Source organism: Panthera tigris, chromosome D1, assembly GCF_018350195.1.
Source record: "Panthera tigris isolate Pti1 chromosome D1, P.tigris_Pti1_mat1.1, whole genome shotgun sequence".
Classification (NCBI taxonomy): domain Eukaryota; kingdom Metazoa; phylum Chordata; class Mammalia; order Carnivora; family Felidae; genus Panthera; species Panthera tigris.
The window spans coordinates 37,090,947-37,110,686 of NC_056669.1; the positions used below are offsets into that span (position 1 = coordinate 37,090,947).

General features: G+C 41.2%; 1 long non-coding RNA gene across 4 annotated transcripts in view; it reads right to left on the bottom strand.

Moving 5' to 3' along the window:
• Positions 1-2,481: 2,481 nt before the first annotated feature.
• LOC102969448 overlaps positions 2,482-19,740 on the bottom strand; it is a 53,686-nt gene continuing 36,427 nt past the window's right edge. The window contains exons 3-7 of one of the 4 annotated variants that reach the window (XR_006208736.1): positions 16,428-16,742; positions 14,911-14,998; positions 10,713-10,796; positions 7,259-7,392; positions 2,482-3,031 (exon numbers count right to left, since the gene is read on the bottom strand). This is a non-coding gene — a long non-coding RNA (uncharacterized LOC102969448). The remainder of the gene's footprint in view (positions 3,032-7,258; positions 7,393-10,712; positions 10,797-14,910; positions 14,999-16,427; positions 16,743-19,740) is intronic. The other 3 variants (XR_006208734.1, XR_006208735.1, XR_006208737.1) reach the window with 3 other exon arrangements.

The window sequence follows — 19,740 nt, forward strand, 5'->3', positions numbered from 1 at the left end:
GGAATGTCAGACAAGGGCTCATGTCCTACATCAGTCAGCTCGCTGTGAGGTAAACGAACCAACATCCCGGTGGCTTGCAAGAGCAAACATTATCCTCACTCACATGTCTGTGTTTTCGGGATACACAGGGCTGCTCAGCTCTGCTCTGCATGTCCTTTCATTCAAGGGCCTCAGGTAAAGGCTAAGTCCCTCCTCGGGGGATGCTCATTTTCATGGCAGAGACTAAGAATAAGAGGCATCACATTTGAAGCTCCTGTTCGGATAGAGCCTGTGTCTCATTGGCTCATATCCCATTGGTCAAAAACAGTCACACAGACTAGCCCAACAGCAGTGGGGCAGGAAAATCCACCCTGCCTCTAACAGGAGAGGGAAATCAATATTGGAAACAATAACACAATCTATGACAGACCACCTCCTGTGGGTATTCACTGTTCCTTTCTCTCTCTCTTTCTTTCTTTTTATATTTATTTTTGAGAGAGAGAGAGAGAGAGAGAGACATAGACAGAACACGAGCTGGGGAGGGGCAGAGCGAGGGAGAGACAGAATCCAAAGCAGGCTCCAGGCTCTGAGCTGTCAGCACAGAGCCCGACATGGGGCTTGAACTCACAAACCGCGAGATCGTGACCTGAGTCGAAGTCGGATGCTTAAGCGACTGAGCCATCTAGGCGTCCCATGTTCCTTCCTTTCTCATTCAGACTTCCCCACTTTCAAGAAGTGTACCTGGAACCGCTCATCCCATTATGGTGTTGGATGCCAATTTGAAGATCTCATGCGTCTCTAAATCGGGTATAAATAATTACAATAAATGCCCCCATTCGTAAAGAGGAAGGATGAGAAGCACTTAACAATCAATCATTGATACACAGCACTTTGGAAATTCTGCTGAACAAACATTAGAGGCCCTCCTATCCTGGGGCAGGGAATGTTCCTTGAGTAAGCCCCTGTTCTGCTGTCTGCAGGTAGCTCCCCAGTCCCTCTTTCTCTGTGGGTCTTGACTCCACCCTCCAGGACATCTTCTTCTTTTTTTTTTTTTTTTTTCTGTTATCATCCTCCCTGGTTGTATGTTGGGAGGGCATCGGGGATTGTGCCATCCTGGGGGAAGGAGCAACTTGGTCAGCCGGCTTCTTGCCCAAATTGTCTCAAAAAGTCACAAACTCTTACTTGAGGATGACAGTGCTTTGAGCAGTAGAACTTTCAAATACTTTGTTAGCTATTGATTTATTTGATTCCATTTTTGTGCGCCAGCAGCCTACGCCAGAATTCTCTGGTGGACGTATGTTTTTCTCTAGACTTAAGGACACTGTGGGCTTGTCAAGCTATTGCAGACTCATGCCTTCAGGAATTGTGGCCACTCTTACAATTTCTTTTCAGCCTACATCTTAATCAGTGGTGTTGAGCTGAATACATTTCTCAATTTTATCTTTTGTCACTTGAAGATTAAAAACAGCCCCATTTTTCAACTCTGAAATCCCGGAATTTAAGGCTCCCTGTTTTCTTTTTCATCCCATCCTGCAAACAGGCCAGTTATTTTCTGGATTCATTTCATTTTTAAAATATCAAGTGCAGCTAGTAACAAGTAACACACTCTAGCAATATTCCATTTAAATACCTTTCCAGCCAAAGCCACAAGTTCATCAGAAGGCTATCTGCAGTTATGGTCACTGCAGCAAACCTGTATTATTACACTGATTACCACTTTTCAGTTTCCTTCAATACTTTCTCACCACAAACAGCTCTATCCCGAAGGAATTGCCACTGATTTTTTTTTCATACAACAGCACCCTACTCCCCATCAGTTTTTATGTTAGCTTCCTCGCTGCACAAAGAGCAACCCCAACACTCTGGCAGTTAATAACAACAAACACATTTCTTGCCCATGTGACATGTTAGCAAGTGCCACTTGGCTATGAATACTTTGGCACTGTTTCACATATCTTCACAGTCAGGGACCCAGGCTGAAGGGGCAACTGCTATGTGTAACGAATGCATTCTCACGACAGAAAGGAAGCACAAGAGATATCAAATCACAGTTAAGGTCTTTGTTGAAAGTAGCGTGGTTACTTCTCACATTCCATTTACCAAGTCTAGCATAATGGAGTGGGGAAGTATTTTCTGCCCATTATGAGGAAGTAGAGTAAATCTTTTCAAATAATACAACCGACCATGTACTCTACTGAGAAAGCAAACTGATAGGGGCTCCTGGGTGGCTCAGTAGGTTAAGCATCTGACTTTGGCTCAGGTCATGATCTCACAGTTTGTGGGTCCTGTGTCAAGCTCTGTGCTGACAGCTCAGAGCCTGGAGCCTGCTTCGGAGTCTGTGTCTCCCTCTCTCTCTGCCCCTTCCCACTCACACTCTATGTGTCTCTCTCAAAAATAAATAAGTATTTTTTAAAATTGAAAAAAAAAAGAAAGAAAACTTATAAAACCTCAGAGTTAGGGATATGTTAGACCAGCTCCATGAAATCAGCGCAATGATCAGGATATTTATAAGGTCAATTATTTATTTATCATTCTGGAAAAAAAAAAGAAGAAAAAAGAAACCAATGAACTATTTGACTTTATGCTATAAAACCTCTCACAAAGATATGGTATGAAAGTGATCAATATGCGAAATCGCTTCTATGAAAGTGAAAACATGAGAGAAGCATAAAGTTTCTTAATTGTGTGCTTTGTTTTATGAGAATAAAAACGTTGATAGTGAATTACATGTTATGGATATTTGCACAGGCAACCTGGATTTGCTGAATCCTTACAGTTTACATTTGATTCAGTCAAGGACTTTACATCACAACCAACAGAAGCGTTAGGGGTAAAAAATCTGCCCAGCATTGTGGGGTTCTTCTGATTATTCTTGCACAATTCACAAACATTAAGTGCGATGTTTTCCATTTGAATGGCAGCCGTTGCCGGGCAAGGCTTCTGAGAGATAACAAAGTGAAGAGCGCCCTCTAGGGGTAAGTTGTAGGTTTTAACTTGTAAACTGAACCGTCCAAGAATTTCATTCTTCTCATTTTGCTTCTTGATCTGGACTCTGAAATTTAAAAAATAGAATCTTAGAAATATCAACAACACTCTGAAGTGCCTTCCCCCGTGTCTGAAACCTGTATATTTTATATTGAGAAGTATCAAGCAAGTCAATACTCTTCATACAATAAAACATGTTATTTAGTCTGTTACTTTCTTATCCTTAAACCGTCACAAATATATGTTCAACTTTATTTTTAAGAAGAAATAAAAGTCTTCACCCTGGAGACGGAGCTTGAATAATCTGCAATGTAGATTTTGGTTTTATTGATTACAGGCCAGTGTAATCACTGGGAAGAAATATCTAACAAGTTTCTAACTCACGATAGTTCCAGAATGATTACACATTTTATTAATCAAGGTCACAGTCACCTCATTTTACTGGTGTCAATGAAAACCTGATGCGATGTGTTAATTAAGAATCACCATGGCAATGAAAATGGATATCTTAAATAGTGCGGTCATGGCTGCTATTTATGTGTGAGTTCCAAGTGCCCTCTGTCGGACAAACGCAGCTGCTGAGAAAGCCCTGTGTCCCACCTCTCCCCTAGAGTGCCTATTCAAGCTAGAGTTCCATTAAAAAGATGTAGGCGCTCAACCCATGCAGAGATATAGGATCAGGCTTTATATTAAAATCGTGGAGGAAAAAAATTCATTGAAGCTCTATTGTATCTGAACGACTAGTTCTCAAATACCATTCCTTTTTTTTTTAATGACCGAAATCTCATTTTAAATAGGATTGCCTCTTTGAGGAATTAGAAACGAGTCGAAAACAAGTCATGGACAACATTTGAAAACTCGAATTTTCTTTTCAGCACTTAGAGATATGTTTCTTCTTTCACCTAACTGACCTAGAATCCCATGTACGTAAGTTTTTCATCCCCCAGGGCGATGAGGCCAGTTTGCTCAGCAGCCAGTTTGCTCAGCTGCGCTGTAAGTTACCAAAAAGGCAATGTGTCTACTGTGTAGTTGAAAATGCTATATTTGCAGTAACCAACTCAGAGTCTAGGATTGAGCAGAATAGTATAGTCTCGGAAGGCGAGGGTGCGATATTTTTTTGGCATCCAGGAAATACTAGGTGCCTTCGTACGGGCAGATGCTACCATTAATTCTCTTGATCAGACTTCCAGCTGTAAGACAGGGATTTTGCCCTTATGAAGCCTAGTCCACATTTCTTTTTAAAAAAAATTTCCTCCTTCTCCGGTGGTCTCTCTAAGCCATTAAAGCCTTAAATGTATAACCTGGAGTTCTGGAAAATCAGTCTTTAAAAAAAAAAATGAAAGAACAAGATAATTTGCACTCCTGAACTCAAGAGCAAGGCGTCTTCTGTCTGCAAATGCCTTTCTCCTGAGAATTATGAGTTTTGCCAATCCATGAGGTGATAGCCTGGCTCTTAGTAAGCCCAAAGAAATACATTTACAAAAATAAAAATTAGGGCAAGCCTCTTTCATCCATGTTTAACCATTTCATTTAGCTGCTAACATTTTTTGGCTGCTAAAAAATTAGTAAAATAACCCAAAATATGATGACTATTGCTTCTCTGCAATAAAAGTCATATGGACCGAATTGTTTTTCCTAAAAAAATGTATATTGAAGTCATAATGCCCCAGTGCTTCAGAATGGGACTGTATCTGGAGATAAGGTCTTTAACTAAGTTGAGGTCATTAGGGTGTCCCCAATCCAATCTGACTGGTATATTAACAAGAAGAGGAGATTAGGACATATACACACACAGAGGGAAGACCGTGTAAAGACGCACAGAGAGGACGGACGGCCATCTACAAGCCAAGGACAGAGGCCTCAGAAGAGATGTGCCCGGCAACACCTTGATCTCGGCCTTCGAACCTCCAGAACTGTGAGAAAGTACATTTATTTTGCTTAAGCCATCCAGTCTGTGCTACTGTGTACGGCAGCCCTATCAAACTAATACAAAAAGTGAGGCTGGCATTATTTCTATGACTCCACAATATCAGAAAAGAGATTCTAGTGTTTCTTGTAGCTTTCCCCTCAATTTTTTTGCCTCATGGCTGATAGTCAGCTAATTCTGCTCCAGACAAGACAGCTACATCCAAGACAGGAAAAGAGGAGGAGACAATTCTTTTTACTAAAAAATAAAAGATGGGACTTCATTTTCTAATACAGACTCATTGCAAGTATCAGAAAACTGAGAGCCTCAAACAAGATTTATTAGCTCGAGAACTAGAAATCCAGGGGTAATGCCAACTTTAGCTATGGCTGGATTCACAGATGAAATGATATTATCTGGGGCGAGAGTCTCTCTATCTCTTAATTTCTCTTTCACCATGTCTTCTGCTCCTCGGGGCTATCCCTAGAAATTTCAGGATCTTTCCTCATGGCAACAGGTTGGCTGCCATAGGTGTAGCCTCGAGTTGTTTCAAGATCTAGTCCAGCAAGAAAGAGTTCCTGTCTCCCAACATCCCTGAGGAACATATGCTTCTTTCCTTGGCTCACCCTCCTGGCATAATTATATAAAATACGTCTTCATCCTCTTGTGTTAGCATGAGCACTAGGAAGTCAGTGCTCACTTAACAATGTTGATGATGCTCAACATTGTAAAGAGTAAAGGACTACTTTTCATCAAGCACTTACTATATGCTAGACGTGGTTCATTATCTCCTTGAATCATCACAGAACCTAAGGCAACAGGAATGATTATCCTACCTCAAAAAAATACTATTGAATATTGATATATTTTTATATAACCAATCTTAAGTAAATAAAGTAACTTGGTACCAATAACTGAGATTTAAAAAAAAAAAAAAAAACAGAGCCAGAAATTTAATACGTTTCTGGCTGGCTCTGGAATCTTCATCCTCCTAACCAGTTTGCTCCACTGGATTCTATATCGTTTCAAACAAAGCATGGACAGCTCTTGCTCGTCTCCATTTCAAGAACCTCTCCTGCCATGACTTCTGCCCACCTAGTTCTAGTAATTCCTGGCTACTAGAACTATACCTCTCCTCTATTCGGTTCATGAAAGGCTAATTCTTAACAAACAAACGCTTCATTCTTCCCAACCATTTTAATTTTAGGAAAGAAAGACTTCCCCTTATCCTGGTAAGGAGAATCATTTGAATTCATATAGTCACTCCATCCCTGCCCCTTCACAACCTCATCCATCTTTTGAAAATTTCTCTGATTTTTTTTTAATTAGGAAGTTTCACTTTCCTTTAAGACTCAGTCCTTAAAATAGGCTGGTGATGCAAGACATTTGCAAATAAACAGACAGCACTTATACCAATAGATAAGGATCCGAATGAGGGCCCAATTTCACATTGCCTTCTTTGGACCAAAGATCTATTTTCAGTGTAGAGGTCAGATGTAGTCAATAGCACCTCTCTGCTTAAATCAGAAGCATGCTGGCATTATCAGCAGCAAGCAGAGTATGGTACTGAGAACAATTGCAAGGAAATTTGAAAGATATGGACCCTGGCTCTTTAGCGATCACAGATCAAGAGGCTGTATAATCATATTTGACAGGTGCTTTTCTCAAGGCCACATCAGCTATGAGGGGCACAACTTGGAAATAAGATGATCTTAAAATATAATGTAGCCTCATCTGAAGATTTGAGGGAATTCTGGTCACCATATGCACTCAGTTTCCGTCTTAAGAAGAGGTGCTTTTCCTCTGACATCTTGAATAATCTCGTCACCCCAACATTATATGCACCCCGCTGTATCATATGTTTCATTTATGGAAGTGTGTCCTCCACAAGATTGGTGCTCTATAAAAACAGTGTTTACATCTTATTCATTCTTCTGTGTGCAGTGTCTGGCTTACTGCCTGGTATACAGGGCTTGGTAAGTATTTGTGATTTGCAGGGGAAAATGCTTCACAGAGACTGTGGTCCACTGTCTTCTGTGAGCTCCTGTCCTTCAGCCACTGAGACGGCAGCAATAAACTCCGAGAGAATCTCCACTTCTGGTGACAAAGTTCCCTGCGCCACCAGTGCTGAAGCTCATGGATTCTCCAGGACAGATGGCAGAAGCTTCCAGCCAATCTCTCGTGGCTGGAATTTGATGCCAGGCTCCGAGATTCAATGGCTGACATGACTGACCCAGAAGAAGCTTTCTTAGGATTAAATTATCATTTGCTGCTTTGGGATTGTGTTTATTTTTTAATTGTTAATTAGTCTCACACCCTAGGCGTCCGCCAAATGAGAAAGGCGGCTCTGTCCTCCTTCTCTTAGCTTGTACTCTGCTTGATACATACCACATGAAGTCCTTTCCACAAACCCACTCCAGCTTGCAAATCTCTCTTCTCCTCCATTTGAGTCATTTGCCACCTCTCATCAGTTCCACTGGCAGAATTTGACTTGAGGCTCATACTTCACACTGTATGATTTACTAGAAACAAAGAGGCACAGACAGGATGCTGGTAATGTAAGAAAATGATCAATTGTGGCACGGCATCCTGAAGCCTGGGTGGTAGGAGCTATAGGAATGTATTAGAATGCTATAAAGTGTCCCTGAGATTCTCAGCTCCTTCAGGGCGGAGACTGTCTTGTTCACTGCCTTAGCACCCAGAACAATGCTTGGCACTCAGTAGACACTCAATAAATACCTCCTAAATAAATGAATAAAGACTTGAACACTGCCGGGCAGCAAAAGTTCATTATTTACCAAGTGCACTTGAGGAAGTGTGTGTGTGTGTGTGTGTGTGTGTGTGTGTGTGTGTGTTCTTGAGAATTCTGAATCCTGATCCTGAGATCCAGAAGACTACAGGATGATGGCATAGGCCTCATCTCTGATCTTCAACTCTTTCTAGAAATATGGCTATTAAAAATAACCCCCCCCCAAAAAAAAAAACCACAGTCACGTGTATCAAGTTAGCATGTTATCAGAATAAACAGAGACAGAGTAAAGTCGTTAAGAGCCTAGACTCTGAAAGCAGACTGCACACATTGAAATTGTGCGTCAAACTGAGTAGCTCCATGACTTTGGACAAAGTAATTAGCCTCTCTGTACCTCACTTCCTCATAATAGGTAACCATAAACTATCGTGCTTTGCGGGATAGGTTTGCATAAGGATGACAGATGAGTTAATATGCGGGAAGCACTTAGAATGTTGCCTGGCAAACAGTAAACATTCAACCAATGTTTGTAGTTGTTATTATAAAGAGTTGTGAAGCTCAATTTGGGCCCCACAACTGATGAGTCAGATTTCAATATATGTTCTGTACACTAAGGTATTGCGGTCCTATCTGGACCATGAGGGAAGCTTGTTCTCTTGAGAGTGAAGGATGGAATTCTCTCACTAGTAGGAGTAAAATTTCTCATTGTCTATCGTTATAAAAAAAAAAAAAAGTCAGTTACAGAACTAGAAAAGAGAACACACAGGGTAGGTCTTGATCTAGTCAAATGAAAAAATTCTCGATGACAGTTGGAGACTGACCTGTGTGAAATATTCTGAAAGATATCTCACTGATAAGTTAGTCTCTAACATGAGAACAAATGCCGATAGTAATAACTGCAAGTAATAGCTAACATTTACCTTTCTAAATAGTATACATGTGTTTACTTGGATAATCCTCAGTTCACCTTCTGACATAAGAACTGGTAAGCAAGGAGCCTGGCCTGTGGCTGAAGAGCAAACACCCATGAATGGGGTCTGTGTCAGTCAGGGCAGACAAGGTTTTCCTGTGGTAACAAAAAGCCTTATAGACTTGACATCAAACTAGCTTATTTCTCACTCACAATCCTTGTCCCTTATGGATCAGCAAGCAACCCGCCTCCACACTGCCACTCAAGATTAGCCTAATTGCTCCTGCTGGTCAGCATGATACTTCTCTTGTGGAATCACACAGAATTGGGCCGCCAGAATGGTACTGACATGTCCATTTTGGGCGATCCTCACTCATGCTGGACAAAGTCCTTTGTTCTTAACCACCATCTGTCCCCTACCAACACTTGTGCTAAAACCGTGTTTGAGCCCTTATGTCAGCTCTCACCTGCCCATGTTTAATTTGCAAAACCGCCTCTAGTCTACAGCATCTGAGATTGACAGCAGGTATCCTTTATTCTGTGGACTTCCCGCTGCTGACACGCAGAACTGATGCCACCTCTCATGAAGGCTCAGCGTAACATGACAGAGAGTGGGAGGATGTGGGGATTGCCTGTCCTTCTGGAGCAAATGTTGACTTACATCACTGCTCTTTAACACCAATGGGCTCTGGAGTCGATGTCTTCTCTTGCCTCCAGTTGTTGTGGTGATGGCACATTCTTTCAGGTCTGTCTTAAGCATGCCAGATGAGCGACCAGACATCTGTTGTGTGAATGAGGCTGCTCTTCTCACTCTACCCACGGGCCTCTCACCTACCCTCCCTGCCCTTGTCAGCATGTGAAATTCAGGGATGTAAACAACATTGAAAGAGATCGCATTTTAGGAATGCAGAGATGACAGCCCTATGGAGTTTAAGAGAAGAGATGGCTAGAAGTTGTGTTATATTCCCTTACACTATAACCTTCTAAACAGTACACATAACATGACCAAAAATGAATGATTATTCACATTTTTTTTCATGCATGGGGAAGATGACGTGTGAGCATCATCAAAAACAAAACAAAACAAAAGCCTGGTAACAACCTTTGAGGGAATCATTGGAAGCCAGGATTCAGGAATGGCAGAATGGGTAATGCAGTGTCAGGACTGATGATATAAGCAGCATTCAACGCCTGGAACTGGAGAAGTGCAGAGGCAAGGAATTCTATATTGTTTCAATACAAACAGCTTCCAAAGAGCCATGGCATTGTAAGTGATAACAGTGTTGCCATCCTTTTCTCCCAGTGCAAGATATTAAATTTGCCAGAAATGGTGCATTTGACAATAAAGGCGAAAACATAGTTCTGGAACTGAAAAATAGAGATGGTTCCTGGGCACTACAAAACAAATCTTTACCTGCAAATGACTGGACAATAATCAAATACCTCCGTACTTCTTCTATAACCATTATTCTAAACTTTCATTGATAAATACCTCCCACAGCCCTATGAATTTTGTAATATGCTTTTAGATCAAATTGTTTATATAGGTAGGGGCTTGCAAAGGAAATTTTGCCTGGGACCTCCCATATCCTGTTTTCCTTCACAAGCTATTGACCAGAACTAGTCTCATGGTTTATCCGACTGCCACGGGGGCTAAAACTTGAGTGCCCAAAAGGAGAGAAGAACCAAATATGACAGACACAGGTAATGCTTAATGCAGTCACCAACAAGCATGAGTCTGGAAGTTGTAAGACGGGCCACATTTCAGTACTTATAAGCTGCTCACTGGGTTGCCAATTCCCTTGTTTATCCCATAGCTGTTTCTAAATCCTTATCAGATATGAAAGCCTTGCCTTAGCTGTGCTGTCCTACAATCTATCATAGCACTCACAGCATAAATACTATATAAGTCAGAGTTCCCAGGATGCAGAAAGCAATCAGCAGAAACATCAGCTGTCGCCTTGGACAGAGTGGAGATGAGGATTCCAAAGATAGGCAACCAAGGAGACGAAGAAATAACGGAACTGATAGAAAAGAAACAGAGAAATTTCACTGTTTTCTTTAACTGACAGAAATTTCTAGAGAATCTCCTATAGACACTATAGGGAAGAGGAGTCTGGGGTTCTGAATATGGATTGTGACTGGGAGTCATTACATATTGGGGTATACCTGCATCAGAGTACCTGAAATTTGTCTTTGAACATCTGTCTCCTCTCCAGAGATCTGGTCTATGGTTCAAATCCTCAGAGCTGGATCCGACATTTCACCTATAGAAAGTCAATCCCACTGAAGTTACAGTAGGTACCATAAATATAAAGTTGTCTTTTCTTTTTCTGTGAAATCTACCTTTTGGGAGATTTTTTAAAAATAAAAGATGGTCTCTGGGGCGCCTGGGTGGCTCAGTCGGTTGAGCTTCCGACTTCCGCTCAGGTCATGATCTCACGCTCTGTGCTGACAGCGAGCCTGGAGTCTGCTTCAGATTCTGTGTCTCCCTCTCTCTCTGCCCCTCCCCCATTCGTGCTTTGTCTCTCTCTGTCTCAAAATAAAATAAAACATTTAAAAAAATAATAATAAATAAAATAAAAGATGGTCTTCAAACACTGGTCATTAGAAATGTTGACAGCTGGTGAACAAGATATTTTGGAGTGGGTGGACTTCTCAGTATTCCTCAAACCTCAACATGTGGACTTCCTCATCAGGATTGTACTGCTACATTCAGTTATCCCAAGATAAGTGCTAACTTGGGTATTGAGACTGCCACCCTAATAGCAGGTCTGTTCCGCTTGGCCCCCTTGTATAAGGTGCTAACATAGACTCACTGATGCTTCAGACACATAGAGGAACGTGCCTCAATAGCCTTGATGGCTTAGAGAAATTCAGGCAACCACAATAATTTAATGGTAAGTAACTTGGGTGGAAATGGGGTAGGGTGAGCGGTCAGTGGGTGGAAGGCACAATAGGGAACACCAAAGGAACTTATATGATGATGTTATGAAGCACAATTGCTAGGACAATTTTGTATCCCAAGAACTGGGATTAAAAAAGAAGAAGAAGTTTGCATATTCAGGAGGAAGTGATTCCAGTGTGTAAACGTATACTCATTGATTATATGCAGTAGGAATCCAAGAATTACATGAAGGAGGGCACATTCATGAAATAAAGTTTTCAGTGCATGCAGCTTTAAAATTTGCTATTTAGTTCCTAGTTCAAGTCCTATAACCAGCTAGAATGCAAGTATCCCTCTGATATACAAAATCGATGAAGGAAAAAAATGTGTTTCATAGAAGTAAAATCAACACGTGAAATAAATTTTCAAAACTAACAGGTCATTTGTGTCCAACAGAAGGAAATGGTCTCAAGACGAACACAGACACTGTAGGATGAGAGACAGTAATTGGAGGCAGCCGGCAAGTGTTTATTCATTTAATCTACAAATATTTATTATGCATCTATTATGCAGGCAGTATGCTAAGTGGGAAGTTCATAGAAAAAAACAGTATATAATCTTTCTCCCAAGGAGATTACTATCTGGAGTGGGTAAGAGACAACCAGGTAAAGTCTAACTAATAGTGCAGTGAGTATTATAACAGGGCAATCACAGAACACTACAAGGTTATATAAGAGGGGCATCACTATAGTCTTAGAGGTTTTTAAACAATCCCCAGGGGAAGTAATAACTGACCTGAAAAGGAAAGAAGCATGGGGAATAACCAGTTAAATATGGAGAAAATTGATCCAAACAAATGGAACAGCATGTGTAGAGGCCCAGAGAAAACCAAGTACCTAGAATGTTTGCAAAACAAATCTGTGTGGATAGGAGATTGTGAGGGGGGCCAAGGGATGCATCAGGTAAGTGGAGGGGTAAGCAGAGGTCAGATTATGAAGGGCATCATGAAGCCATACGTTGGACTCTACCACCTCTGCAGCAAAGAGGAAAGTCCCCCACTCCTCACCACCACCCAAAATCTCCATTCTCCCTCTCTCTGCTCCCTTCTATCACCCCACATCATTTGATAAAATTGTGTCTGCAAAAAGTAAATGACTTTGTAAATTTACGTTCTCATCTACCCAGCATCTCTCACCAAGTCTTCAAATACTATCTTATGGGCAATGTTGCTGCAGTAACTTCATCAGAATATCATTCTAACAGTAGAATGTCAAAGCTAATTTAAAGCAGAATAGTATTAAATGTCAATTTCTCCCAATAAAAACACTAGAAAAAAATCTGTGGACCAGTAGGGCAGAACACTACCTTAGGACAGAGTATTTATAGAGTTTAAGGTCATGGCTGGGTAGTTTTAAAGTGAGCCTTGCAAGTTGGAAACTGGTTGAGATTGAGCAGAATTTTTTTATTATTATTAAAATAACTTTGGATTGGTAGAGACAGAGAGGCAGAGGTCTTGAAGCAAGTCTCGATGAGCAAGCTATTTCATTGATTCTCTTTACTTTTCCTTCAATTGATTTTCTTTTCTTTCACGAGCAGGCATTTCTTGAAGCAAACAGCTAAGTTATGTTTGCCTGGTCCCAGCACTGATTAACATAAGGACAAAAAACAATGTCTACTCTCAGTGTTTTTCAACACGGACAAGGAATATTGCTGGTTTCAGTTCCCAATAGCCACATAATTTCTTTTGACCATGTTCCCACTTAACCAGTAAAATGCAGGCTAATAAATGGATAGAGGGAGCAGTTAGACAAGTTATCACGACCCCTATTCTGTCATTATTGGCTAGCGTATATAACTGAAAATTGAATAGAGGCAAAAGTTAAGAAAGGAAAATAAGGCAATAGCCCAAAACTATTATCTTTTTAGTAGCGTCCAATACATTACAAATACCCAGCTAGACACAGATTATGATGAGGAGTAAACAAGGAAAGATAAGTAGACATTATTATCATTCTTTGGGAGAATAAGTGAAATTTTTAAAGTACAAAAATAATCACAAAACTCCACTTTCTATAAACACATTGTGTCTCTTCACCCAAACATCCTAAAATATAAGATCTTTCACGGCCTGGCGTCAGCCTCGTCACCCACAATACAGTACTCTCATAAACATGAAGTTTCCCCAAATACATCCCATTTTTTCCAACCTTTGAACACACTGTTCCTTCTGCCTGTAGTGTCTTACTCTTCCTCCTGCCTTTCTCCTCCCATCTGGATCATTTTCATTTATCTTTCAACAGTCACCTTCGGTATTACATATTTAAGAAAACTTCCATGACACCTCTGATGATGTTGAGTTAAAGGCCTCTCCTCTTCGTTTCTATAGCAACCTGTGAATCTCTCTCTCCCTTAGCAGATTCCACAGTGTTACAATTGCTATCAAACTTGTCTCTCTCCCATCTTTAATCCATGGGCTCCCAGGGCACCTGGGTGGATCAGTCGGTTGAGCGTCCGACTTTGGCTCAGGTCATGATCTCACAGCTCGTGAGTTCCAGCCCCGCGTCGGGCTCTGTGCTGACAGCTCAGAGCCTGGAGCCTGCTTTGGATTCTGTGTCTCCCTCTCTCTCTGCCCCTAACCCACTCACATTCTGTCTCTGTCTCTCTCAAAAATAAATAAACATTAATTTTTTTTTTTAATCCGTGGGCTCCCAAAGCCAAGAACTTTGCTTTGCTCACCAGTGCTTTGCAATATGACCAATACTTACTTTTACTAATTTCTATTGATTATAGTTGGAGAGTTTAAACCTCCTACATGAAAGGATGTTGACTAGAAAGATTTTAGGTGAATCTCCACATTGTAGTTATATGTTTTACATGTGTGTGTTTTATACTTTGAAAACTTTTCAAAATTATTTCTAGAAAAGTTTTTATGGAATTTTTGAATTGTCATAAACCAAACAGAAAAGTATTGATTCTTTAGAAAACTAAGTTCACTCCTTATGCATATCATGACTTAGACTGTAGGGCTCTTTGTCAACCCAGAGAAGTCAATTCTAATTAGGGCAAATTCAGATATTCTGGCTACCCAAGCAAGGGAAATAACAATATCCAATTAGGAGGATAAATCTCTCAAGCTGCAGGAAATATTATCAATGCTAAATGCTCAATACACTGATGGTAAAAATAAAGACCACACATTGAGAACACAACCTAGACCCAGACCTTGGGTAAAGGACAATCGCTTGATAGGACTGCCCAAAAGAGCTTGTATGAATCTCTCAACGATATGTTAGAGAATTTAGTCCATTAGATATAGCTAAAAAATCACTTTCAGTTCTATTAACTACATGTGAAACATGAATATAAATAACTTTTTTAAATATCTTTGAAAGATAGCATGCACCTGTAATTATAAAACAATCCACATTTTAATGTGGTCGTATCAGGTTTTGCCTTTAAAAGCTCTGTAAGTTCTAGTGGGGATGAGCACTTACCAGACAAAGACGATTCATCAGCCCTCATCTTCCCTGGCCCCTCTCAGATCTGGGCACTGGTGCCCTTCACCTGTAGCCTCAGTTTTGTCTGGTCCATCAAGAAGACATGAACAAAGAAAGAAGTATATCAAATACTTCTGCCCTCCCCCACCATCTGCAATCTGGAGTGAGTCTGCGTGTGGGAGAGTTGGGCTCTCTTTTCACTACTGGGTCTTCCTTCCACTTTAGATCCCAAGCATCAGTCCAATTTTCTGCAGGAACAAGGGCTCTTTCTGGAATTCCAGCTCATTTGCCAGAATCTGTATAATACACAGGCCTTGAGAACACCCTGTCTCCAAGATTTGGAACTGCCCAGTGTTATCCCAGATGCTGACTACATACTGAAGATTCACCTAAATTTCAGTCTGTGAAACACCATTGAATATTATCTTCATCGCTTTGGGTTGCTATAACAGAATGCCACAGAGTGGTTCCCTTAAACAACAGAAAATTATTGCTCACAGTTCTGGAGGCTGGGAAGTTCCAGATCAAGTTACCGTCCTGTTTGGTTACTGGTGGGGACCTTCTTCCTAACTTGCTGATGGCTACATTTTCGATGTATCCTCACATGGCAGAGAGTGAGTGAGAGCAGACTCTGGGGTTTCCTCTCACAAGGACACTAATCCCATCAGGTCAGAGTCCCACCCTTATGACTTCATTCAACCTTATTTACCCTCTTATAGGCCCTGTCTCCAAATACAGTCACATTGAGGATTAAGAATTCAAATATGAATTTTGAGGGACATAATTCAACCTATAATAAATATAAAGACTAATATCTAAATCAAGCCTAAGTTCTCCATGTATATTCAACAACAACAAGTCAATATTTGTTAAACACATACTTTCACCAAATTATATCTTATTTTTAGGATAATATTATTTTTTTATTAAAAAAAATTTTTTTAACGTTTTATTTTATTTTTGAGATAGAGAGAGACAGAGTATGAACAGGGGAGGGGCAGAGAGAGAGGGAGACACAGAATCTGAAATGGGCTCCAGGCTCTGAGCTGTCAGCACAGAGCCCGACATGGGGCTCGAACTCACAGACCGTGAGATCATGACCTGAGCCGAAGTCGGACGCTTAACCGACTGAGCCACCCAGGAGCCCCTCGGATAATATTATTAAGTCTGGTATTACTTCTCCCTACTTTGCAGCAGAGGAAGTTGAAGGTTTGAGGTATAAAACACCCTAACCAAGGCCACATAGCTACAAGATGACAGAGTTAGAACTCAAATCCATATCTGTAGGAATTCAAAGCCCAAACGAGATCTGTCCACTATGCCCTCATAGGTCAAAATTATAATTCAGACCAACCCTCAGTCCCAGCCTCTTCCCTCTCCTCAGAAATTGTTAAAGTTTGCCTCACAGACACACCTGAGTTTTGACAATTATAGAGCTGACAGTGAGTGAATCAAAATGTATTTCTTTAGCACCTATAATCAGACACTGGGTGAAACACTAGATTACTACTTACGTATCTACACGTGCCTGAAAAGATGAATGTAAATCCAATAGGTTCAGATGGAACTCTGGATACCGTAATCACATCTCGCAGCATTCTGTCTCTTTGATTCATGCTGTTCTTATTTACAGTTCCACATTGCTTTTTGTGTTGTATCAGCTTTCAAACTGCCAACACGGCCATCTTTCTCTTTGTCTTCCCCCGCACAACATCCGTTCATTCTTTAATCAGCAAATACTGTTGTGTCCCTACTATGCATTGGGTGCTATTCCAAGCACTTAGGATACATCAGAGAACCAGTATCCCTGCCCCTGGGGGGCTTTTATCCTGTCACAGGGAAACAGGAACCAGAAGCTGTGTTAAACATATGGTGTAACAAAATTACAATATGCAGTACGGAAAAAGAAAAGGCAGCACAAGTTAAGGGAAAGGAGGAGTAGGAGAGGAGAATGTCAAGGTGAATGTCTTTGAGGAGGGGCATCTGAACAAAGAGATAAGGAGATGACACACATCTGAGGGAAGAGCATTCCAGGCAAGAAAGAACACGTGCAAAAAGCAGGCCTGGCCTGTTGGAGAACCAGCTCACAGAGCCACTTGGCAGGAGCAAGTGAGCAGGAAGAAAGTCAGAGAGCTGGAAGGGGGCAGCTATAATGAAGGGCCTATAGGCCATTATAAGGGGTTTTGTTTTTACGCTGAGAAACATGAGACATCATTGCAGGATTCTGAGCATAGGAGTGATCATGACCAGACTCACATTTTTAAGGTATCATCTTAGCTTCTAGATAAAGGACAGACAGGAGGTGGTGGGGGGAGCAAGGATAAAAGCAGGGAGGCCATCAGGAGACTATTGTAATAGTCCAGGTAAGAGATGTTTGACGGCTTGGACCAAAGGGGATGGGTGTGATGATGGGGAGAAGTGGTTAGATTCTGGATATATGTTGAAAGTAAAAGAAATGTCATGTACTGACCAGATCTGTCAGTTCTTGAGCCAAAGGGCAAGAAATGTATCCACTGGCTTAGCCCTCAATGCACGAGGCGGAGGGGCTTGAAATAACACCTGACATAGAAAGACCTGATTGCCTGCCAGTCACCCTAACAAGCACATCTCGTAAGATAGGAAATCAAAGCACAGAAACAGTGAATGACTCTAGTTAGTGAGTAGATGAGCTGGTACTTGAGCCCAGAACAGCTGGAACTAGAACCCGTCATACAAAACCACTCTTCATTGCAGGTTGAGGCACACTTTCTAGACTTGAGATCTGGTGACTCAGGAACAAACAGCTGGAGCCAACGCACCCAGGGTGAATCAGGGTAACCTCTAAAGTACAGCAATCTCGAACTCACCACAGAGTCTGAAAACCCATGAAAAACGCCGTAACAACGAATGAACTTGATTCTGGAATGAATGAGTCTCTGGGCACAAAGTGATCCCACGCTGGGATGACAGCTAACTAGAAATATGGCAATTTTACACACCTTCCTGTGTCCTTAAACAGAGTACGGTACATGATTGAACACTTTCTTAATGATTGGAGACAACATTATGAACATTCATGAGGGCACTGGAGTCCAAGAAGCAGAGTCGCTTAGGCCATTTGGCTGTGGGGGAGGTTTGGGTATGATTCTTTTTTAAAAGAGTATATTGAAGTTTGAAATGAGGAGAAGAGATTAAGTGGCTGGCAGAACACAGGGAGTGTTTTTGCAGCTCAGCCTCAGGAGACATAAAGGGAATTGATTCGGGAGTACAACTGGGCCTTTGGGACTGCATTTCTGCCTCTGAGCAGGAGAGCACAGAGATGACAGAGACGGGGCTGACAGAGGCGCTGCTATCCTGTGACTGGCATTTTCCTGGGAAGAGATAAGCCATGTGTGAGGCTAAAAAAACACGAGTGAGACCCTCCCCTCCTCCAAGCCAGGGGTGCGCTGATAGATTTCCAAGCTTTCCTTTCATAAGCCCCCGAAGCGCACCAAGCATGCAGTGCTGACTATAGGGATCGTCTTGCTGGAGGGAGGGCAGTAAGTGTCTCACATTGATGGGAAAGGTACTGGAGTGAAGCCTACACAGATAGTGTCATTACTTTCTTGGAATTTGAACTACAGGGGTTTAACTCCCTCTTAAATGGCTATCAAATCTTCCAACTAACCTCTCATTTTGGATTAGGAGTCATATTTTTTAAATGGATTTTTTAAAAATCGAATCATGGGACACTCCACTGCTGTAAATTCAGGCAGAATTCTGAGACAGTTCTCAAGATCCAGTCCAACCCCTGCCTCCAGGGCATACAAACTTTCTCCCAGTTATCTAACAGACACTAACCTAGGTGCTGCTGTGAAGGATTATGTGAGATAAAATAAAGGTACCAAATCTTAAGACAGGGGAAATTATCTTCAGTGGGTCTGACCTAATCAGGTGAGCCCCTAAAAGAGACGGGTGTCCTGGTGAAAGAGATTCAATGCATGGGGTGGAGTGTGGAGGAAGGTTTGACACGAGAGATTCTTTGTTGCTCACTTTGGAGATGGAGGGGAGCAAGTGTCAAGGAATGTGAGTGACATCTAGGAGCTGAGAGCCGTCCCCAGCTGACAGCCAATAAAGAAAGGGGACCTCAGTCCTACCGCCACAGGGAACTGAAATCTTCCAATAACCTGCATTCTTCCCCAGAGCCTCCAGAAAGTAACCCAGCCTGGCCAATGCCCTGATTTCCACCTTTGAGACACAGAACAGAGAACACAGCCATGCCATCCATGCTCAGACGTCTGACCTACACAACCATGTGTGAACTAAAACTGGGTGTTGCTTCAAGCTGCAGAGTTTATGGTAATTTGTTATATAGTGAAAGAAAACTAGCACAATGGCTAAAAGTACATTTTGGAAATAAACCACTAGCAGAAATGTCTTTGTAAATAAGATGTGATTAATTCTTTGAAAGAATTCTTCCTACACCTGGATACTTACCTCCATTTTTATCAAATATCAGAATTTGTATTTTGTATTTGAGGGTTTCTTAAGGCAAGCTGTGTCTTTCTACTAAAGTATGTTTTGTTACTAAGGGACAATCATAAGAGCTAAGTTTCACTATGAAGTTGAGTCAAAACCAACTAGCCGAGAAATACTTCTAAAAATGATTTTAATAAATATGCTATAATTGACTTGATATGTAACCATATGTAAATGAATGTTTACCTTTGAATAGTTTATAATTGATTCCTCTTATTTAAATATATTTTCCTTTCTAATGAAGTTCATACTGTTTAAACTTTAAAAATTAAGTATTAAATCATTTTATCAATAATCGTTGATGCATTTACAATCCATTCATACATTTAC